We start from the raw sequence: 22,625 nt of genomic DNA on the forward strand, positions 1-22,625 counted from the left end.
TTTAGTCCAGAGACACTGGGCAGGATTCACCCTTGTGCAGTGGGGGCAGAGCGCGGGTAAAGCGCTGCTCACTCAGATGGGAAGGGGGGAGACTGAGGAGACAAGGCGATGGGGGGGTAATGGAGAATCGGGTCCGTGCTGAAATATTAAGAGGAGCGTCCCAGCTCTAAGGTGCTTTGCCTCTTTAAGACGCTCCTGCCCAGGCTGCACACGCGTGGCCTCAGAGGGGAGGGGAAGGGGGAGCCCTGGGCTGCTGCTAGGGGCTCCCGGAACCATCGCATCCCTGCCCGGGGGGTGTCAGCGCTCGGCGCCCGCGGAGTGTGGCCAGCGCTCCCGGTGCTGTAGTTGTTGGGGTCCGCGCCGGGGTAAGTGGGGGGCATGTAGCAGGGTGGAGGGGCAGCAGCCGGGTTAACCCAGAGGTGGCCGGAGGAGAGCAGAGGCTGCTCTGCGGCCATCTTACTCAGCAGCTCCCCAGGAGCGACTGAAGTTTCTTACCAGTTCATCGCTGGGGGGGAAGGAAAGATTGAAAGGTGGGAATAAACCGAAGGAAGGCAAGTGTGAGCAGTTAACGGCAAGGGCTGCTGAGACCGGCTGTGCGATGCCCGCTCCTGCTTCAGCGACACCCCCCGTGCTCTGCTCCCCTCTCCCCCCTTTCCTCTCCCTTCCCTGGGCTAGACTGGGGCTGCAGCGTTACTGTAGTATCCTTGCTTTCCCCTCTGCCTGCCTGCCTGCCCCAGCACCCAACCCCAACTTAAAGCTGAACTCTGCAGCCTTGAATGAGCTCCCTGCTCTCCCCTGTATTCTCTGCTCCCCGGCATGACAGGAGTTCCCCTTGCTCTCCCTTATCCTGTGCCCCCTCTCTTCTGCTCCTGCAGATGAGTGCTGCAAATACAGGCTCTTCCCAGTCCCCCCCAAGCTCTGCTCCCCAGCTCCAGCCTGCCTTGCAGGCAGTACAAAGGTTCCCCTGGTTCTCTTTCCCCCTGTGATCTGCTCCCAATCTCAGGTACCCTGTCTTGGAGCATTATAAGCATTCTCCACCTTTCTCCTCTACTCCCCTCAGAATGCACTTCAGCCTTATAACACTTCATCTTCTTGTATTTTTCTTCATATTCTGAATATTGTGCCAACAGTAAGTGAGATGTTAGTTGGCAGTTCTCATGTATACAGCTAGAAAGTGAGATCACCAGTTATCTGTCTAATGTTCCTTTGGGGATACAGCTCCTGTTTCCATACAGTACTAGTAACCTGCTGATGCTTTAGATGTATATTTTCTATGATAAAAGTCTAGAAGGAATCCTTAAATCTGACTGGCTTTGAAAAGTCAAAGGGTGTTGATATCCTGGCAGTACCTCAGAACCAGTTGGTAGTGGCTGACTTCAAAATGCCATTAAAAACTGACATTCGTTGATGTCTTAATAGAAGCATTTTAAATATTACAGACCGCAAGGCTCTGTTAGAAGTTAAAGGCTATGTGAGAAGCTAGCTACTCTCCATCTGCAGGGTTTTACACGCTCAGTTTTCCGCATGTCCAAATAAAAGTATTAAGTCTTCTCACTTGCACTGATGTGACTCCTCTAACTTCAGTAGAGTCCCACACCTGGCATGAGCATTATGCCAGCGGTTCTCAAACTTTTTTTTACTGATGTCCCCTTTCACACAGCAAGCCTTTGAGTATGACCCCCTTTATAAATTAAAAACACTTTTTTATATATTTAACACTATTATAAATGCTGGAAGCAAAACGGGGTTGGGGTGGAGGTTGACAGCTCACGACCCCCATGTAATAACCTCGTGATCCCCTGAGGGGTCCCAACCCCCAGTTTGAGAACCCCTGCATTAGGCCCATACCCTTTTAAAGGGATAAGCTCTCATTTATCCTGATGTGAATCCAGAGCAATTCTATTGGTGCTATGCCTGTAGGGTTTGGTGGGGGGGGGCTGGGAGAGAAAGAGGAGAGAGTGTTTTGTTTCCCCCCTCTCCACCCACACACATGCTCATAGGGTACTATGATGATGACAGCAGTATAAAAATATAGATTTAGACTAGATTTAGGTAGGGGTACATTCAGAGGGAGCAAGTACCTCTCTTTAACATCAGTGACGGCTTCATCTGAAATTTATTTTTTAAAGGGACACTGCCAACATGTTTTTATAAATAGAATTTCTTTTTAAATCTATGTTCTTTTAAATAACTATTTTAAGCTTCTTTTAAATAACCAATTGTTTTTCAATTAAAAGAAATGTCCTTTATAAAAGTTTTTCTGTTTCCTTGCCGATGCAAGGGAGAAACTGACTAAGGTCCTGATCCTGCAAATGTATCTATTCAGGTCAGTCTCTGCATGTGTGCAGAGAAAGTTGCAGGATTAGATTCTAAATAACTGGCCATTCAAGGGAACAGATGGGGGGAAGGGGTGTTAAAATGATGATTTTTGCTACCTTTTTCAGTTAGAGCCATTTTAGGTGTAGCTTGGAATTATAGAAGGTAGACAATGTTCAGGCTGAAATGTGACTTTCAAATTGATGGTGCCTCTTTGAAAAAGAAAATAGGGTCATTTTACCATAAAAGAAGGTTGGTTTCCTCTGCTAACTATTCCCCCCCCCTCTCTGATATCTTATACGTTTAGCTTGTTGATGGCAGTTAAATGTTTCTGGCATTCTCAAATCTATAGCTCTAGGACAGACCACAGGTGTATTTGATGTCAACTTGATACTTGTGTGTTCCTGGCCAAAGCAGTCAATTGGATGTCAGTGGCAGAACACTAATAAAATCATGATAAAGTACTTTTTAGTTTTCCACTGTATGTTGCAATTCAATTATTAGATGTTTCTCAGTAATGGGAGAATTTGCATCAGCAGTGTTGCAGGAACACAGGAATAAAAAAAAGGATGGGGGATAAGCACAGAGGAACCCTGTATAGCACTAAGAGTGGCTTGCAAGCAATGGGTGGCAGACTCAGTCAGCTATGCCTGCCTGCTTCCTGTGAGCTCCTGTTGCCTCTGGAAATTCCTTACCCAGCCTGTTCTCAGTGAAATCAGAATGATTTAAAATAAAATAACGGAGTGTAAAAAAGATTGTAGATGGTATGACTTGCTGTAAATGAATCTTGTTTTGTTAAGAACAGTAAATGCTGTTTCTGAGGCTCCATGGGTTAAAATTAGAGCTGTGTGTATGGGCTGTCAGCAGAGAAAATGAGTGATTTATCAAAACCATTTTAAATATTGGCTGTCCCTCTGTGCCAATTTAAGGTGAAATACCTCCCAATGCAGACAGACTGCATGGACCCCTCTATATCACTTTAGCTCCTACTTTCTGACTTAGCAAATTACTTAAACCCATGGTTCATTTTAAGCATGTGAATAGGCCCATTGAATTCATTGGGGCAAGTCACCTGCTTAAAGTTAAGCATGTGCTCAAGTATTTTGTTTGCTGAACTGGAGCCTCACAAGCCAATGCAGTTTGGGGGTGAATTTCACCCTTATGGAGCAAGCTATGATCTGACAGTGCGTTAAAACTTAAAATGCATATATCTCAGCTATTGTACAGAAATTTCTGCAGCGTTAGGAAGGAAGTTGAAGGTACAATACAAAACCCATTTATCCAATGTGCTTTTTAAAAAAAATCTTTCTGAACCCACAGGCTCTTCATTTTAGGGTTAGATTTTCAAAAAGATGTATTCATCTGTGGAAAAGTGGCAACTGAGCATCTATTTAGAGCTGCAATTGTGTGTACTGTAAATTTTTTTGACAGGTGGCATTTAATAATAAACTATTATATACCCAATAGAGAGCTCAGTGAGTCTGTGAGTAAAATTTTAATTTTGTCATCATTGGTGTTCCAGCTGGATACTTTGATTTATGGAGTTATGCAAATGAAAAGCGGTGTCATTCTGTTTTCTGTTTACTGCTCCTTTAAACATAGAGGAGTGTCTCCTCTCCACCCTCTCCTTGCCACTGCCTATTGCAAGGGCTGCTATAAAGCAGCTGCCATTTGCATTAAATTTCAGATATAGAGTGTTATAGAGTGAGACTCTCTCTCTCCAGCTGACTTCATATTTGTTCTTTCTTTTATCATTGTCGTTTTCCTTAATCTGAAATAAAACGGATCTAGTTGGAGAAATACATCTGTGCTTTGTTTGTGGGAATCCATAACTGGCATCCAGATTTAGTTGATCAGTTCATGGTAGAGTGTGCGAAACATTTGCACTGAACCTATTAAAGCCAGGCGTGGATTTGGGGTTTGCCACACTTGTGAACCTCAGCCCATAAATTTCACGAGGGTCCTTAAAGTGTTGATAGAAACGTCTCGCCATAAAGAGCCCTGCAACACCTCACCTTTTGACTCCAGCGTTGCCTTTTGTCTTGCACCATCATGGCTAGAAAGGGCAGCTGGGCTCATGGAATAAAGTTGGAGAAGGAGAGAAAAGGCAACGAAAAACTGGGACACCCAAAACCAAGTCCTCTCCTTCCATTCCGTTCTGTTGCATCCTCCCCACCCTCATCCACCTAAACCTGGCCTTTTCAAACAAGAAACTAAACTTGGAATGAGACTTGATGAAGTCTGCAGTTCAGTTTCCAGTAAAGATACCCTATAGAGCTCTCCAGTCAATTCCCCTCAGTGCAGCAGCCGAGCTGCGTGGGGAAGAGCCATTTCTGTTTGAAGTCCTGCTTGCTAGCACTTCTGCAGCAGTACTTCAAAAGACAAACCGGTGCTTTCCAGCCCAGGCCACCCCACTAGACAATCTGCTGGGCTGCTTAAGTGTAGGAAGCTGAACTAGGAGCTGTATTAAGGCTCTGAATTGAGTTTCTTGATTGAAAAGGGCAAATTTAGGGGGCGGATGAGAAGGGGGAGGCAGCAAGGAAAGGTTTGTGTGAAAGATGAGTGGCAGTTTTAAAGTGCTTTTTTTTCCTTTTCAACCTCTATTCCTATTAGTCCAGCCCTCTCATGATGTGCTGGAGAGAGCTCTGGGTTGAGGGGGTGGGAAGGGAAGACTTGCAAGAGCCTCTTTCTAATACTTCACCTTCAGAAGGAAGGGAAGATTGGGTGATTCCCTCACTTCCAGTGGAATCACCCCATTTCTGGGCATCACTAGATCTTCCCTGCCAAAGGGAACTTACCACTGATTCTGAAAAGCCAATGTTTTGCCTTTGAATGCATCGGATGTCAGGTAGTTGGTGTTTTTAAAAAAAGATGTCCCAGTGGAGCATGCTGCCTGGATTTCCCTTGCAACACCTGCTCTCACTCTTCACGTACAGGCCAGTGCTATTCAGTGGTGGTAACCATTTCCAGCAAAGTGCCCTGAATAGACAATTATTTTGGGTTGTTTTCCAGGTGGTGTTGCCTTGCTTCTTAGTTCTGCTTTTGAGACAGTGTTTAGGTGAAACTCGGGCTCCACTGACATCAGTGGAGTCAGCTATCACTCTTTGTGTTTAAACGGGAAAAGAAATCGATTCCCAAGGCCCTCAGAGCCACATCTCTGTCACAACACAGCACAGGCTAATAAGGGGACATTTTTGTGGAATCCTTTTTTTAACATATTTGCAACTTAACTCTGCAGCTGTCTTTTCTGGCCCTTTTCAACTTGCTTTAAGTCCCACTGTTGTTATTATTTAACATCTATATTTACTCCGGGGGAGGAGGGATTCTGCACCACTGCACAATCGTTATACACGCAGAATTTCCTTTCCCCCACAGAAATGGGCTGCAGTGCTCCTAGCTGCCACTAGGGGCCACTGGACCTGGCAGAGCCCAGCTCGCACATAGAGAAGGCAGGGAGCTAGAGGGTTCCTGTCAGCTGCAGGAGACAGCAACGGACAGGAAACTCCATGCAAGCCTGGGACCGAGCATCAGGCTGTTTCTCTCTCTGGATCCCTGGGCTCTGGGGGGGAGGGGTGCGGTTATCTGGGAAGGGGGGACCAGCACCTGGGCTTTCAGAGGGAGGGGTTGTGGGTGTATGGCCCCCCCGTCTGGCTCTGGGGGGAAAGGGGGCAGAGAAACAGGAACTGGGTTGTCATAGGGGTTTCTTTAACTCTCTATTCCTGGGGGAAATTTTGTGTGTGTCTGTATTCTTAGACATACTTGAGGACAGGAATTTTCAAATAAATTATCAAAATAAATGAAACTAGCATTATTATGTAATGTTATTTTGACAAATAAAATTTGCAGAATTTTGCAGAATTTTAATTTTTTGGGTGCAGAATGCCCCCAGGAATATATATTGCAATAGCACCTAGAGACATTAGCCAGGTCAGGGCCGTGTTAGGCACTGTATAAACAGAGTTATTGTCCCTGCATTAAGGCTCCTGGTTCCATTTCTTGAATGTCAGAGGGATAGTATTTTAATAAAACAGAAAATGATGGGAAATAGGTTAGAATGATATTATGAGAAACATACAAGAAATGTCTCCATCCTATTTCCTTTCAAATGATATAAAATAATGGACCTAGAGATGGAGATACATATTTTTTGTGGTGAAGTCCCCATTATACACCATTGAGTGTTAGGGCTTTCCTGGTAATGTTACAGCCATGCACCATCAGTCAATCAGAACAAGGCTTTGGATAATCAAGTGTACTCAACCAGGCTCCACTTACACTTACGGCAAGCAGAAGGGTATAAACAAAGGGAAACCACGTTGGTTTCTGCTCTACAGGAATATGTGTTTGCTACATGAAAAATTAAAATGTGATTAGGGAAAGATAGCTTTTCTTTTCAATCAATGGAGACATACTGACTAAACAAACTCCATTAAAAAGACAAGCTCTTTTTAAATAGTTTGCAGTGGAGTCTCTTAATAAAAATTGAATTTAACTTCCTCCCTTTTGTCATTTTGCCCAGTGGGGGGAAGGAGTGTAGTCCTGATTAGCAGAAGTGTGGGATTTAAGACTCACAGGTTATTTCTCTCCCTCTGCCACTAACTCAATGTTTGATTTTGGTCAAGCCACTTAACTACTTTTTGCCTCAGTTTGCCCATCTGTAAAATGAACTGCAATACTTCACAAGTGTTCTGGAAAGCTTAATTTGTCAAGGTTTTTGAAAAGCTTAGAGAGCCGCACATGAAAGACAATATAGATTAGAATGTTTTCATATTTACTATTTGTTATACCAAGCCAGACTGTCCTCTGTAATAATCCAGCAACCTGTTTCTATTATAAAGTGTGTAAACATTTTGTTTTTATTTCTTCTTGACATGAAGCACTTCATATTTGTTGCGTTTATGATTCTTAATGGTTAGAGGTGCATAAAGTCTTAACTGGGATGTTTGCTTTTGGGAGTTTATAAAACCTAACGTTCTATAAGGTAATTAAAAAACCAGATTGCAAGTTTTACAGCAGCTGTAAAGCATGCAGCTCCCTAAAACAGGATATGGGGCTCTATATGCAGTATTGTAATGCCCTACCTTGAGTATCTGTTGGTTTAAGGGATCAGCTGGCAGAAAGCCGTATAAATAACTATTGATTGTTTTCTGGTGCTCTGAAAGAGGGAACACTTTTTTTCCCCCTGTGATTTCTGTTAAATGTGAAATTAATACCACTCTGTGCACTAATAAAAATAACACAATTCTGCATATATTAACTGTTTGGCCCAGTGCATATACCTATGTGTTTTGACCTGTTTGTATTCCTGCCTCATGAGTATTGATTATTTGCCCCAATGCAGTTCTATATGTTGTTTCAATATCTCTTTTTAAAAAAGAAAAAATGTTTATACTGCAAAATATTAGAAAAAGAATTCTCTGTTCACTTTTAAATTTGACAATAACATCAGGTTAGTTGCACAGAATCAGTAGTGATCAATGGACAGAGAATCACAAGATACATTTGTGATAAGAAGCAAAATCTAATCTAAAGTCTTTGTTGTTGTTTTTAATTTAAAAGGAAATCTGTATTATCTCAGCAAAATGACCTCTCTATACTGCAGTATCTCAGCTGCCAATGTAACTTCTTTGACTCGTTTGATTATACTTGTTTAATCTCCCATGCCCTGTCTAGTTGATATACAGTTTCAACTTCTGACAAAAGCCAGTAGTCCAACTGTTGGCCATCTTTGAATGAGCTCATCCAGGAATTAACCTTTTGGCTAATTATCACTGCCTGCGTTTGGGCCATAAATCTTGATATAACAGAATCCCATTCTTGCTTTGCTAAACGTGATTGAAAGGTAAATTTTCTAACTGAGCTTCCTTTGGAAAGGTGAATCGAGTGGCTTTTGTAATAGGCTGCCTGTTTTATTTCAGACTCTTATAACTGCCCATCCTCTCATACAGTCATGCATGCATGCAACTCTTAATTCACAGATGGGGATATTTTGCACTGTCTCTTTACAACCTGTGATTTTACCATTGAAGAACTGCTGATCAAAAATACCGAAATCTTCACATCATTCCAAATGTTGTACAATGTGTAATACATTTGAAATTACAAATCATGGCACAGAGTTGTCTGTCAGTTAATAAACTTGTTGCTCTGAGGACAATTTTCTTATGACCTAGGCATTTTATTGGATGTGAGTTATTAATATCTCTAATTGATTTCATAATTTTGTAATACTTGAGTTTTTCTAGATTTTTAAAGCGTGATTCTGTTCTGACAAGTGACTATGTAAAAATAGCATCTTGTTACCAAACAGACCTGCTGCTCCCCGTGTGTGTTCAGAGGCACATCTCCTCACTTTAGTGACTAAAATACATTTTTCTACTTTTCACTCCTGTTCACTGTCCAGAGCCAGCACAGCTCAGAGAAAGCGAGCTGGATTCTGTGATCTTTCATATATCAAATACATGGTTTACTAAATTCCAGGTTAAAGTTTAATCACTTACACCAGTGAAAATCCATGCCAATAGGATTGGTTTGCCGGGTGTCTCTAAAGATGTACGCTTAAAATAGAGCTTGCAAAATTTGTTTTATTTCCCAGAGCAGGGAATGAAGAGATTTATTTCTTCCAGAGAATCAAAGAGGACCCTTTAATTATCCCCTGATCCTTTGGATAGTTTGCATATAGAAATCTACAGATAAGGAGACTTGATTTATTTTTATCTTCTGGATTTTCATTTACATGTGCTTAATTAAAATGTAAGTCTGTATTGCTAGTAAAGAGCTGTTTTTTATCTAGCTTAGGGTCAGCAAAGTGGCTGATGAAGGCTGACCAGTGTTACGTGTCAGTAGATGAACAATAGAAAAAAAATGAAAGAAGTGACTGGGACACTAGAGGAGGAGGGTTCTGAGTTACTTGGGAAAAGAATTCTCTGTAGAATATTCTCTAATAAATTTTTAAATCTGTTCTTAAAAAAAAAAAACCATTGGGGACATTGCAGTCTGTATATATTATGTGTGCTGCCCAACACCAAAATACTAACATCTCCCTATACGCTGTATGTTACCCCCAATGACCAATAACTGATGCTTCAAATTTTCTGTATCGTTTATTTTTCAAATATTATCTAATAAACTTTTAAATCTGGCTGGTGGGTCTCGTACACATGCTCAGGATCTAACTGATCACCATATTTGGGGTTGGGAAGGAATTTTCCCCTGGGTCAGATTGGCAAAGACCGTGGGGGTTTTTCGCCTTCCTCTGCAGCCTGTGGCGTGGGTCACTTGCCGGTTAAACTACTGTAAATGGCCGGTTAAACTAGTGTAAATGATGGAGTCTCTGTAGCTTGAAGTCTTTAAATCATGATTTGAGGACTTCAGTAACTCAGCCAGAGGTTAGGGGTCTAGAGTGGGTGAGTCAGGTTCTGTGGCCTGCAATGTGCAGGAGGTCAGACTAGATGATTATAATGGTCCCTTCTGGTCTTAAAGTCTATGAGGCTAATTTAAATCTCATTGTTAATATGGTTTAGAACTCCGTGATCTTAAACTACCAAGTGCAAATGCATGACACTGTATGTCCCAGAATGAATAGTTAGGTGCTTTCATCTACACTCGATCAAGACCCAAATTCCTGACACTTCTTCTCTTAGAATGGGTTATGCAGCAAAACAAAAATAATGGAGAACGGGATTTCAAAAGATTTGAGGTTCATTTCATTCACATTTGTAATTCACAACAATTGTGTCCCTAGCCTCTGTTTGCCAGAAGCTGGGAATGAGCGACAGGGGATGGATCACTTGATGATTACCGGTTCTGTTCATTCCCTCTGGGGCACCTGGCATTGGCCACTGTCGGAAGACAGGATACTGGGCTAGATGGACCTTTGGTCTGACCCAGTATGGCCTTTCTTATGTAACACTAAGCAATGAAATAACACCAGGTTTATGCATAATGTAGGAGCTTTTAGGAGTGAAATGTCAGATGTATCTTGTAGTCAATTACAACTGAATAGTATTACCTGACAAGAAAAGAGAAGATCTTAAGTATGGAAAAGCTTTTGTCATCAAGATTTACTGGCAGCAGAACTGCATTGGCCAGATTTTCCTCATACCATTGTAACTCCATTGACTTCAATGGATTAGATCCTGATTCTGACTGAAGTGAGAGGAGAATCAGGCCCATCATTTTGAGGCAAGGCTACCCTTATAATAAAACACCTCAATGAGGCTCTGTAAAACCTGTGTAACTTTAGTGCCCTCGAGGCCAAGATGGAGTCTGCTCTGCAAGCAGCTCTGGCCAAGAGAGAGCGCGCACAGGAATGCAGCAGGAGAAATTCCTTCCACCCCAGGGGCGCCTGTTCCAAACCCCCCAGAGTGAACACCCACAGGAAAAGCACAATGGATATAACAAGGGAAATATTTATTTACAGAGGGGTGAGAGGAGAAAAACACAAGGGAAAATATAAGGGAGGGTAAAACAGGGTTGCATCCAAGCCAAGGCCCCACAGGCCCAGTGGTAGCACAGTCTGGAAGGGCAGACACTGAGCAATGTGTCTGCACACAGAGTTCAGGAGTCCTGAGCAAAGTTCCAGTCCGGTGGTGAGTCTTGGGTGCTCCTGATCGTCTTCGGCGCCAGTGAACTTTCCCCAGCAAACCCCTCCGGTGCCCTCTTCTGCCGCTCTCTGCAAAGCCACACAGAGCAACCACCACCATTTAACTAGCTACAGCCTCCCTCCTCGTCCCCAATGCAGAGTCACAAGCTCCAGTACTCACAGCCCCATACAGCTCTGGGCAGCCGTGATCCTGGGTCCAGCTCCGGCCTGTCCTTCTCGGGTGATTCCTCCCTGGCACAGTGCTCCTCCTGGCTCCTGTCCTGGGCTGTGATCGGCCCTGTCCGTCCCAGGCCTCAGGCAGGTTCTCTCTGCTTCCCTTTTCCAGGGCCTGCAGGCTGCCTCTCCCTCTCCTTGGGGCTCCAGCGCTGCCCCCTGGAGTTTCCCTCCTTTTTTCTTATTCTCCCACTCCCCCTTAGGAAAAAGATTTAAAGGGGCCATGCTCTCTAAACCCCAAAGGGGTTACACCTGTTTAAATACTTAGGCCATTTTGGGGTTATGTCCCAAAAACTAAGAGTAAAAGGGCATAAAACGGATTTGAAAGTTACTTTTCTTCCATTGTAGGATTCCTTACTTAAGTCATTAGATGAGCTTTCTTGGTAGCCAGTCTGTGCTACTGGAAATGCCATTAAGCATGAGCCTGGCCTCTTTCAGAAAGAGTTGCAAGAAGCACCTCTTTGCCCAGAGTGTCCCAATAATTGAACAAAGCACTTAAGCATTTATTTAACTTTAAGCAAACTTGCTGAAGTGCTCTATTGGATCGAGGCCCACAAGAGGATGGGAGGAGCCCCGCCCCTGTCCTGCTCTAGCCCCACCCCTGCCTCTTCCACTCCCTCCCACTTCCCGCCCCCCTCAGGACCCCCAACCCTCCCCCTGCTCCTTGTCCCCTGACTGCCCCCTCCTGGGACCCCTGCCCCTAACTGCCCCCCAGGACTCCACCCCCTACCTAAGCCTCCCTGCTCCTTGTTCCCTGACTGCCCCCTCGTGAGACTCCCCCCCCACCCTAACTGCCCCCCAGGACCCTACCCCCTACCTATACCCTGACTGCCCAAAACCTTATCCACACCCCCACCCCCAGAAAGCCCCCCCCCGAACTCCCGACCACCCCCGCTCCCTGTCTCTTGACTGCCCCCTCCAGAACCTCCCTGCCCCTTCTCCGACCCCCTGGCCCCCTTACCCTGCCACTCAGACCAGCGTGCCGGGGAGGAGGAGCAGGGGGAGGAGCTCCAGACTGCCGGTGCGAACTGCCGGCTGGTGATCTGCGAATACAGGGAGGAAGTGATCTCAGCTGCAGGGGAGAGGAGGAGGGGCTCTCTCTCGCTGTCGGAGCCCCATGTAAGTGGCACCATCCGGCCGGCTGCCCTGTCAGCAGCGTGCGCTCTGCATGGGGGGGAAGTCCGGACATTTACAGATTCCCCCCGGACGCTATTTTTTAACTCTAAAAGCCGGACATGTCCGGGGAAATGGTAACCCTAGTGTTTGGTCTCACTCAATGAGACCTTAAAAATGAGAGGAAGAGTCAGAGCATGCTAAATTCTGCCCTCATTTAAGGGACAGCAGAATTTGGCTCAGTAAAAAATCGCTTGCTGCATCACAAGACGGCCCCAAAATATGTTGCTATTTTTCTTTTCAAACCCTTGAACACCTTCCTCCCTATTACCATAACATTTCCCAACACCTCACAGATACTGTCTATCAGTATTCCATGCTATAAGTGAATTTGCCTTTTCCCTTATTCAGCCCAGACTAAGATCATTCCAGATAGTATGAACCCATCTGTGCATGAAGTACAGGAATGAGACAGTGTCATATTCTCGGTGGGTCTGCACTTCCATGAGAACTTTATTTTACTTCTCTAAATGTCTTTGTGAAGATTTTTTTCCTGGCCAGGAGATATTAACTGAGATCTGTAAGAACAGGGAACAAATCTGAGTGACTATGCTAATGAGGTGATGTATTCTTAATAGGGAAGTGACTACATTAATAATTGTGTTAAGTCTCTGAGTGTGCCTGAATATCTGAACTAGATGTGTCCAGAAGTCTGAGCAGATGCAGAGTGAGCTGATTGACCAGACTGTTAATAAGGACTGTGGTTGCGCTCTAGCCAACTAGCCTCTTAAGAGCTTCCCCAGAAGTTCCTTCTTCAGAGCTGTGTTTACGCTGCTGTAGGTTGGCATCAACAGTTCAGGTTATTCTTCAAGAAATATGGATTACACACTCTGCTCCTTCTGCTACATTGTAAAAAGAGCAGACCACGGCCATCTCCTTTTTGGTGCAAAGGTCTGAATGCAGAACCACTTCTGTAGGCAGGGCCTGATTTAGGGGCAGGTGACCGAGGCGGCCACTTGGGATGCCAGGCTTGCGGGGGGGTGCCAGGCTCAGGATGCTGTTTTTGTTGTTAGCAACAAAAGGGAAAATAGAAGGTTTGAAGTAAAGTGTTTCAAGTATTCCATATGTGGATTCATTTTTCACTAACCTCCTAGAATTCTCTGGACCTTTGTAGAATCTCGTGGAACCTTCCAGACTTTCTGAGAACTACATTTTCCTCGAACCTCCTAGACTATTGTCCGCCATGCCCTTGTGGGTATGAAAGGGTGGGGCGTCGGTTCTGAGGGTAGAGATGAGGTGATGGGAAGCTTGGAAGAAAAATCCATCAAAGAAAGGTTCAGACAAATGAAGCACCACAAGAAGACCTAGAGGTTTTTGTATGACCTTTATAAGCTGCAGACAGGAAAACACCCTTGAACAATTGTGCGGAGCTTCACCAGATGCTGACATACAGGGAATGTTCGGACGTCAATGATAAAGACCTCTATGTCGATTACACATTTCCCCCGCCTACTGTTATTCACACCTTCTTATCAACTGTTGGAAATGGGCCATCCTGATTATCACTACAAAAGTTTTTTTCTCCTGCTGATAATAGTCCATCTTAACTGATTACTCTCATTATAGTTAGTATGGCAACATCCATTTTTTCATGTCCTCTGTGTATATATATCTTCCTACTATATTTTCCACTGCATACATCCGATGAAGTGGGTTTTAGCCCACGAAAGCTTATGCTCAAATAAATTTGTTAGTCTCTAAGGTGCCACAAGTACTCCTCATTCTCTCCACTCCAAGTATTCCAGTTCATTCATGATGCAGAACTGAAAGACACTTTTCCTAATGTGTGGATAGCTTTGAGGATTCTGCTCATACTGCTGGTCCCAGTCGCGAATGGTGAGTGCAGGTTTTTGAAGCTCAGGCTCATTAAAACATATCTTTGATTGACGATGGCCGGCGAGAGACTCACATTGTTGCTATTTTATCTCTCGAAAATGCAACTGGCCAGTCTTTGGATCTCTCCGATGCTGTGCTTCAGTTTGCAAGGGCAAAAGCGAGAAAAGCGACCTTTTGAACTAAAGGACTAGGATTAACATTCTAAGACTGTCACCTACTGTTACACTATTTAATACTGGTCCACCCAATGTTAGTGCACAGTTCAATTTCTTGATGTTAGTACATTTCAGTTATTCTTAACTAAAAAGTTTCTGTAAGTTTAGAGGAAACAATTTTTATATTGCCTATGTATGCCATGAATAAATGCAGAGTTACAGATTCTAGCATGCAAATTTATCATCTTACATGACAGCGATAAATCATGTATGCAAATCATGCATCAAAGTCATGAACTGGGCTACAAATGCAATAAAAAATAAAGTATTTAAAAATTTAACAAATGGAGGCAGGGGCGCCATTTGTTCTAGGGCCGGCCCTGTCTACAGGCTCAGGTCTTGTCTCCTGATTTGTGACCCGCTAGTAAATAGAACATTTAAAACAAAAAAAAAATGTGAATATGAAGTAACTGGAATATCCATTTGCAGAAGGTCTCTTGTAAGGTATCATTACAAAGCTTATAACCTACCAAGTGTGTTCCTCCTGTTTGTTTGCATGTATTATTTCTATGTCTGGAGTCAGGAGAATAAGATATAAAGTTGTATTATTAATGTAAATATATTAAGTGGAAGCCATTAAGGGTACTTCAGAATCAATGAACTATAAATGGCTCAGTTACTTGCAAACCTTCCTGTATACATGTGGGCCAGCCCAGGAAGAATGGTGGCTGGGGTCTCACAGGAAATATGACCATGTCACCTGATAATGAAATCCATCTTAAATCTGGTACTTTTCCATTTAGAAGAAGGGGTGAGGACCCAGAGAGACAAAAGATTCCCGCCTTGTGCCAAAGCTATAAAAGGGGGTGGAGCAGGACAAAGGGCTGCCAGTCATGAGAAAACCCCTAGTTACCACCTAAGATGTCTGTTGGAACTAACAAGGACTGTGCCAGGGGAAAGGATTGGGCCCAGACTAGGAAGGAGTCTAGTCTGTGAAAAGAAGCTTATTGGAACATCTCTGAGGGTGAAATATTACCTGTAATCAGTTTCTTAATGTATTAGACTTGGACTTGCGTGTTTTTGCTTTATTTTGCTTGGTAACTTACTTTGTTCTGTCTGTTATTATTTGAAACCATTTAAATCCTACGTTTTACTTAATAAAATCACTTTTGTTTATTAATTAACCCAGAGTAAGTGATTAATACCTGGGGGAGCAAACAGTTGTGTACATCTCTCTATCAGTGTTATAGAGGGCAGGCAATTTATGAGTTTATACAGAGTAAAATGGATTTATTGGGGGTTTGGATCCCATTGGGAGCTGGGTATCTGGGTGCTGAAGACAGGTAAACCTGCTGAGCTGTTTTCGGTTTAGTCTGCAGCTTTGGGGGCATGGCCCAGACCCTGGGTCTGTGTTGCAGCAGGCTAGCATGTCTGGGTCAACAAGACAGGGTTCTGGAGTCCCAAGCTGGCAGGGAAAACAGGCTCAGAGGTAATTTCAGCACGTCAGGTGACAGTCCCAAGGGTGTCTCTGTGACCAAACCTGTAACACTTGCATCTTTTTGCAGCTCTTCTAAGCCCTCAGGGGCAACATCTTCAGGAACAACTTCTTTGTTGTCTTTGACCTGGGTCCTGATCTTACACAGGTGTGTATCAACAGTGTCTTAATTGAAAATAGAATTATATGGAGTAAACTTGCTGTAACCCGGATCAGGACTGTTTCCTTTTGATATTAGTGGGAATTCCATGTGTGAAATGAAGGTAGAATTTAGTCTTTCATGTTCAATGCCTTATGTAGTGGCAATTTTGTCTGATTTATGCAATTCCTACTCTCCTCCAGCCATTATTCCATGATGCCATACACTAGCCCATGCAAAGTAATCTGTAATCTTTTTGAGACTACCCTGTCATCTCCACCTTAATTTTAAACATATGCTTAAATCCCATTGTAGTCAATGGGACTCAAACATGCCCAAAGTTAAACATGTGCTAAAGGTCATTGTTGAATAGGTGTGGACTGCTCAGTCGGTGCCTATAAGTGGAGCTGAAATGCAGTGAAGGGAAGTGAAAGTCCAAAACCACTATAAACATGTTCCATTGTAATCCTTTTTTTTTTTTTTTTTGGCTGGGGATTTAGAAAATGTAGAAGACAGTACTAAATATTTAATACTGAGTAGGAGATTCTTCGTTTAAACCGGAGATGACCCAGAAAGCAAGAGAAATTCACAGGCTGAGCTTTACACAGCATTAAAATACACTTTGTAAAGGCACTAATTTTTGTCAAGAGACGCCTTTCCCATGCCCACCATCCCCTTCCCTATCATGTGTTTGTGAAGATCCGAGTCCTTTTTCTGTGCTCGAGGAAAGAACATTGTGACAATACCTTGCAACCAAGAGACTGCTTTGGCCACCACTTTGGGATGCTCCTACCACCAGACAGTGTAGTCAACCTCAGTTTCAAGACTGGGCCTGTTTTGGTAGTAGTGTCATGTGTCGCAGGTCCCAGAAGCTGGCTGAGAGAGAGCCTTACTGTCTGCGCCCTTCCATCGCCCTACAAGGCTAGACAAGGAAACTACAGCTGACGCCCTGCAAACAGAGGATGCACAGTGGGATCAGCTGACCAGCAACAGGCAGCTAATTGGATACCTCATAGCATAAAGCTTCTTGTTCCTGCCACACCTCTTGTCTGAGCAACTAGTTGCTAGGCCTGCTGGTGGCCAGACCCCGGAGACCAAGTTCCTGCCTCCTCCCCTGGTTCCCGCTCCTTATTCCTGTTACACCTACTTATTCCTGGTTTCTGCTTCCTTGCCCTGACTCCATTTACTGACCCCAGCTTGACCCTGGGCATGATTTCTAGCTGTGACTCCAGCTGTGATCCTTGGTGTGGCTTCTAACCTTGATTCTATTCTAGGCTCTGACCACTAAGTCATACCACCCACAAACTGCTCTGTAGGCTTAAGTGGAATCTAAGTGGCATATGAAAGCCTAACATGCACCCTGTTCACTGGGAGCAGAAGGCCAAGCAGAGGTCCATGCACCATCATGTAACACCTTTTTTGAGAACTTAAGTGGTGCATATATCTTATGTGGGGCTTTTTACAGAAGGGTGAATTTCATCCTATATGTGGCTTTTCGATTGGGAGTGGGCAGCTTTTTACACAAATATTCAATGTGAGTTGACTTTCTTTTGAGCTAAGAGCTTATCTAGATGTGCAGTTAGTGCGTGGCAAGCTGGAATGTAAATCTACAGTGCACTAGCATGCTATGCGTTAAATGTCCATGTGGACCTTGCTTCCATGCACTACAATTTCCTAGTGTGCATTGGCCTACTCTACCACCGTTTCAATGCGGAAACTAAGAAAAAGCATACATTGTAATAGACAATTCCCCCTAAGGGTATGTCTACACTACCTGCCGGATCGGCGGGCAGTGATCGATCCAGCGGGGGTCGATTTATCGCACCCCCGAGTGCTTTCCCGTTGACTCCTGTACTCCACCGCCACGAGAGGCACAGGCAGAGTCCACGGGGGAGCGGCAGCAGTCAACTCACCGCAGTGAAGACACTGCGATGAGTAGGTCTAAGTACGTTGACGTAACTTAGATCGGTTCCCCCCCCCCCCCCCCAGTGTAGACCAGGCCTTTGAAAAGTATCACTTAATAGAATCTTTTCTCTTTTCTTGTGGATGGCAGGATGGGTATCTGATGTCTCAGAACTCAGCAAGCTTGGACTTTCTGCAGCATTTGGACTGGATAAACGGGGCGTTTTGTTTTGTTTTATTTTATATGATGCAAATCGAACCCAAGCCAACTGTTGTTGAGGTTCAGAAAACTTTACAGTGAAGTAATAAATGTCAATTTGCAGATAGCCAAGATTTAAAAATGATAGAAGTGTTTAATCAGTTTAGATTGAAGTACCTAAGCCATTGAAGTGTCTTTATAGGAAATATTTACCTCCAGATAAGGGTAATGAAGCATTTCAGAGATGCTAGAGGATGTGTCATTAGCAACTTCAATAATAACCAAGGATTTTAATTTTCAGTTGCCACAGATCAATTGGAATATTCAAGCACTGAATGATGAAAAGGGAAGGGATTGTGTTAATGTTAACAGAGGATCCGTTTTTATATTCCGGTGTGTTAAGGGACAACTGGTAAGGGTTACAGTTTAGAATCTCCGCGCCTGTAAAGAATGTATTGTAAGGGAAGAAACTATAAAGGGTGCTGTCATTTGGGAATTGATTTGTATTGTCTTAGTGCCTAGGAGCCTCAGTCATGGACCAAGACCCCATTGTGCTAGGTGCTGTACAAACACAAAGCAAAACAGACAGTCCCTGCCCCAAATAACTTACAATCTCAGTAGTGATCTAAATAGGCTCATACTCTAATGTGGTTTCAAATTTCAGCTACTGGAAGTGATTTTTGGACACAAATAGAAGCAAATTAAATCAGTTAGCACTGAGTTCTAATCCTGATTCTGATAGTGTGTGACTGTGACCATCGCAATTTTCTGAATCCAGTTTTCCCATCTATAAACTGGTGGGTGGTGGTTGTGGGAGGCTTTTAATTATTAGCCCTGCCCACTCAGCCTAAGTGCTGAGACTAAGTTTAGGTTATTTCCCAACTGTCACCAGTAAATAGAAGTTTTGGAGGCCAAATTCTGCTGTTGGTTACATCTATGCAACTCCATTGTCTTCGGTTGTTTCCCTTTTGTGACACCTCTGTACAGGGCCAGCTCCAGCATTTCTGCCGCCCCAAGCAAAAAAAAAAAAAAGCCGCAATCACAATCGCGATCGGCGGCAGCAATTAGAAAAAGAAAAAAAAAAGCCGCGATCAGCGGCGGCAGTTCAGCAGCAGGTCCTTCGCTCCTAGAGGGAGTGAGGGATCTGCCGCCCCCGAATTGCCGCAGGTGCCGCCCCTCTCCCTTGGCCGCCCCAAGCACCAGCTTGTTAAGCTGGTGCCTGGAGCCGGCCCTCCCTATGTATGATGTCTTAAAGGAGATTCGTAGCATGAAATCCTGGCCCCATTGAAGTCAGTGGCAAAAGTCATTGACTTCAACGGGGCCAGGATTCACCTATGCATTTTAAGGCTGGAAGGAACCATTATGATCATCTTTTCTGACCTCGTGCATAGCACAGGCCATATAATTTTACCCAGTAGCCTAAGTTCCAATCTGTAGCACAGGTGTAACTGATTGAAACTTACTAAACGACTTTGGTGATGATGCACAAGAAGGAATAGAATGCAGCTCCCTTTCTGAATTGTGTGGGCTCTGCAGGGATAATAGGAATAAAAAGTAGTAAAAACTTATTTTTATGTTCCATGTAAATAGATCTGACTCTGAATACACACAGAGCAGATCTGTTGAGTAGGAAGGTGCAATTTTTACATAATCACTTTCAAAATAGAACGTATCAAATTCCATATAGACATCTAATTTTTGCTTAAATACATTAGTACCATTTGACTCCACTACCTAAGTAGGATGTTCATTCCAGCTGTTCTCGTTAAAATAATACAATTTTAATTTCTGCTTACCTACAATGCCTCTTCACTTAAACCTGTGTTTCCTCTAATTCTGGTCTCCTCAATGTCCTCAGATCTTCAAGTTCAATTTTATAATCTTTTGAGAGTGTAATTACTTCAATCCCGTCCTCTCTGAAAACAAAGTATCCCCAATTTTTTTTTTATAATATCGTCTCATCCGTAAATCCCTCCTTTCAACTTATCAATTTATTTGGCCTATGCTTACTGTCTTCTACTTTGATGGTCAGAAATGGACACTGTATTTCAAATGCAATCTAATCAGTGCTACGTAAAATGACATGCTATTAATGATAGCACAATATCCTTGGATTAATATAATATACCCTTCATTGTTGCCTTCTTTACTACTAAATACAGTCAATCAAAAATGTAATGTTTGAGTCTACCAGTACACCCAGCACCTTTTCCTCTGTCACGTTAATTCATTTGATGTAATTTAAAACTGTATTTACTTTGGGCATTATTTCTTCCTAAGGGCATCATTTTACATTACATTTCATATTCCACCTCTGAGTCTGTTTGCCTAATCCATCCCTCTAAGTCTTAACTATTTTCTCTATTTTGATATTATCTGCATATTGTATCTTTGTCTGAACTAGTAAAAAAAATACAAGACCAGTTCCTGTTGGTCAGTTGGCAATACCAGTTCCAGTACAGAACCCCATGGTGCTCTGCCTCACCAAATTCCACAAAGAATACATATCTTTAATTCCCATTCTGTTTTCTACCTACTAATCAGTCCCCAATTCATTTTAATAATGTATTACCTAACCCAGTGGCTCTCAATCTTTCCAGACTACTGTACCTCTTTCAGGAGTCTGATTTGTCTTGTGTACTCCCAAGTTTCACCTCACTTAAAAACTACTTGCTTACAAAATCAGACATAAAATACAGAATTGTCACAGCACACTATTACTGAAAAATTGCTTACTTTCTCATTTTTACCATATAGTTGTAAAATAAATCGATTGGAATATAAATATTGTACTTACATTTCAATGTATAGTATACAGAGCAGTATAAACAAGTCATTGTCGGTATTAAATTTTAGTTGTACTGACTTCACTAGTGCTTTTTATGTAGCCTGTTGTAAAACTAGGCAAATAACTAGATGAGTTGATGTACCCCCTAAAAGACCTCAGTGTACCCCCAGGGGTATACGTCCCCCTGGTTCAGAAGCACTGACCCAACCCATATTTTGTTGGTATACACATTAATACATTGTGTAAAACTTCTGAAAATGTAGACGTTATGGAGAAGTGAAAATTCCTCCTATTATTCTGGTCAGTTACCTTCCTCTTGTAAACCTAATTGTATCACTTCTTGACCTCATCAGAATGAAACCAATCCACCTCAGAGTTCCAATGGCACATCTTACCCTGGGAAATAATGTTTCTAGAAAGCTTGGACCAAATCATACAAAGTTTCAGAGATACCAAGCTTTTAAAATTTCCCTGTCATTCACATTCTCCCAAAGCTTTTTTAGGCTAGAGATATTCCTGAGATAGATTAAACTGTATAAGGAATAGATAAGGTTGTCTCAGAATTTGTGTTTCTAATGTGGTGCAATGAGTTGGATAATTTTAATTCAAGCATTTCCATACTTTGGAATGTTCTGTGTAGTTTATAAAGATGAACCTTAACTTGACATTTGCATATTATCATGTATGGGTTTTGAGTTCTCTTAAGGGTATTTCTTGTGAGTGAAAGAATCCATCATTTAATTTAATCCTTAACTTCCGGTTAGCAAAATTTTTACTGGGAACATTAATACTTCCCATCTATCTAGACCAATGGTTCCCAAACTTGTTCCGCCGCTTGTGCAGGGAAAGCCCCTGGCGGGCCGGGCCGGTTTGTTTACCTGCCGCGTCCGCAGGTTCGGCCGATCGCGGCTCCCAGTGGCCACAGTTTGCTGCTCAAGGCCAAGGGGAGCTGCTGGAAGCGGCGGCCAGTACGTCCCTCGGCCCGCGACGCTTCCAGCAGCTCCCATTGGCCTGGAGCAGCGAACCGCGGCCACTGGGAGCCGCGATCGGTCGAACCTGCGGACGCGGCAGGTAAACAAACCAGCCTGGCCCGCCAGGGGCTTTCCCTGCACAAGCGGCGGAACAAGTTTGGGAACCACTGATCTAGACTAATAGCTATATTTAACGTGATTGATCTTTCACAAATTCTTCTTTAATTTCAATCTTCTGATTTTAAGTATATATTTTATTGCATTTTACACCCAATTCACCCTGCAGAGCCAACACGCTTAGAGAGAAGAAGCTGGATTCTAGTCCTTCCTGTGTATCATCAACAAAATTGATGACTGAATTCCAAATACAGTACACTCCCATTATCTGAATTGCCTCGGAGACATCCAAACATTCTGCATAACTGGGTGTTCGGCTAACCAGAAGTCCTATTAACTAACATACCGGTAGGGCTACATGGGGGACCATGGTGTAGATTCAGATAACTAGGATTTTTGGTAAAGGAAAGCTGGATAATTAGAATTATACTGTAGATACAGTTGTTTTAACCCACTGAAGGCAATGGGGGTTTTACATATGTGGCTGAGGGCAATGGGGGTCACTAAAGATTTGCATGCAGAATCTTTATTCCTGGTGACGAAGTTTGCCAAAAGAAAAGAACCCAGCTTGCTGCTAAGAGCTCAATGTGAGTTTGCAGGGCTGGGAGTTAGAAAATATTCCGCCCCCCCTCTTTTTTTTTGGCAAATTGAGCATATTTGATACAGAAATCATCGAAACTTGGGGCCTCATAATGCCATTTTAAAGTCACTTTTCA

At 43.2% G+C, this 22,625-nt stretch overlaps 1 protein-coding gene across 5 annotated transcripts in view; it reads left to right on the forward strand.

The window, feature by feature from the left end:
• Positions 1-225: 225 nt before the first annotated feature.
• Positions 226-22,625, forward strand: part of TSPAN11 (tetraspanin 11) — a 191,439-nt gene continuing 169,039 nt past the window's right edge. For 3 of the 5 annotated variants that reach the window (XM_034785238.1, XM_034785274.1, XM_034785264.1), the window contains exon 1: positions 226-365. The gene's annotated coding sequence lies outside the window, so the exon portion shown is untranslated. Of the gene's footprint in view, positions 366-15,863; positions 15,942-18,334; positions 18,446-22,625 lie in introns of all 5 variants that reach the window. The other 2 variants (XM_034785256.1, XM_034785247.1) reach the window with 2 other exon arrangements.

Source organism: Trachemys scripta, chromosome 1 (assembly GCF_013100865.1).
Source record: "Trachemys scripta elegans isolate TJP31775 chromosome 1, CAS_Tse_1.0, whole genome shotgun sequence".
Lineage (NCBI taxonomy): Eukaryota > Metazoa > Chordata > Testudines > Emydidae > Trachemys > Trachemys scripta.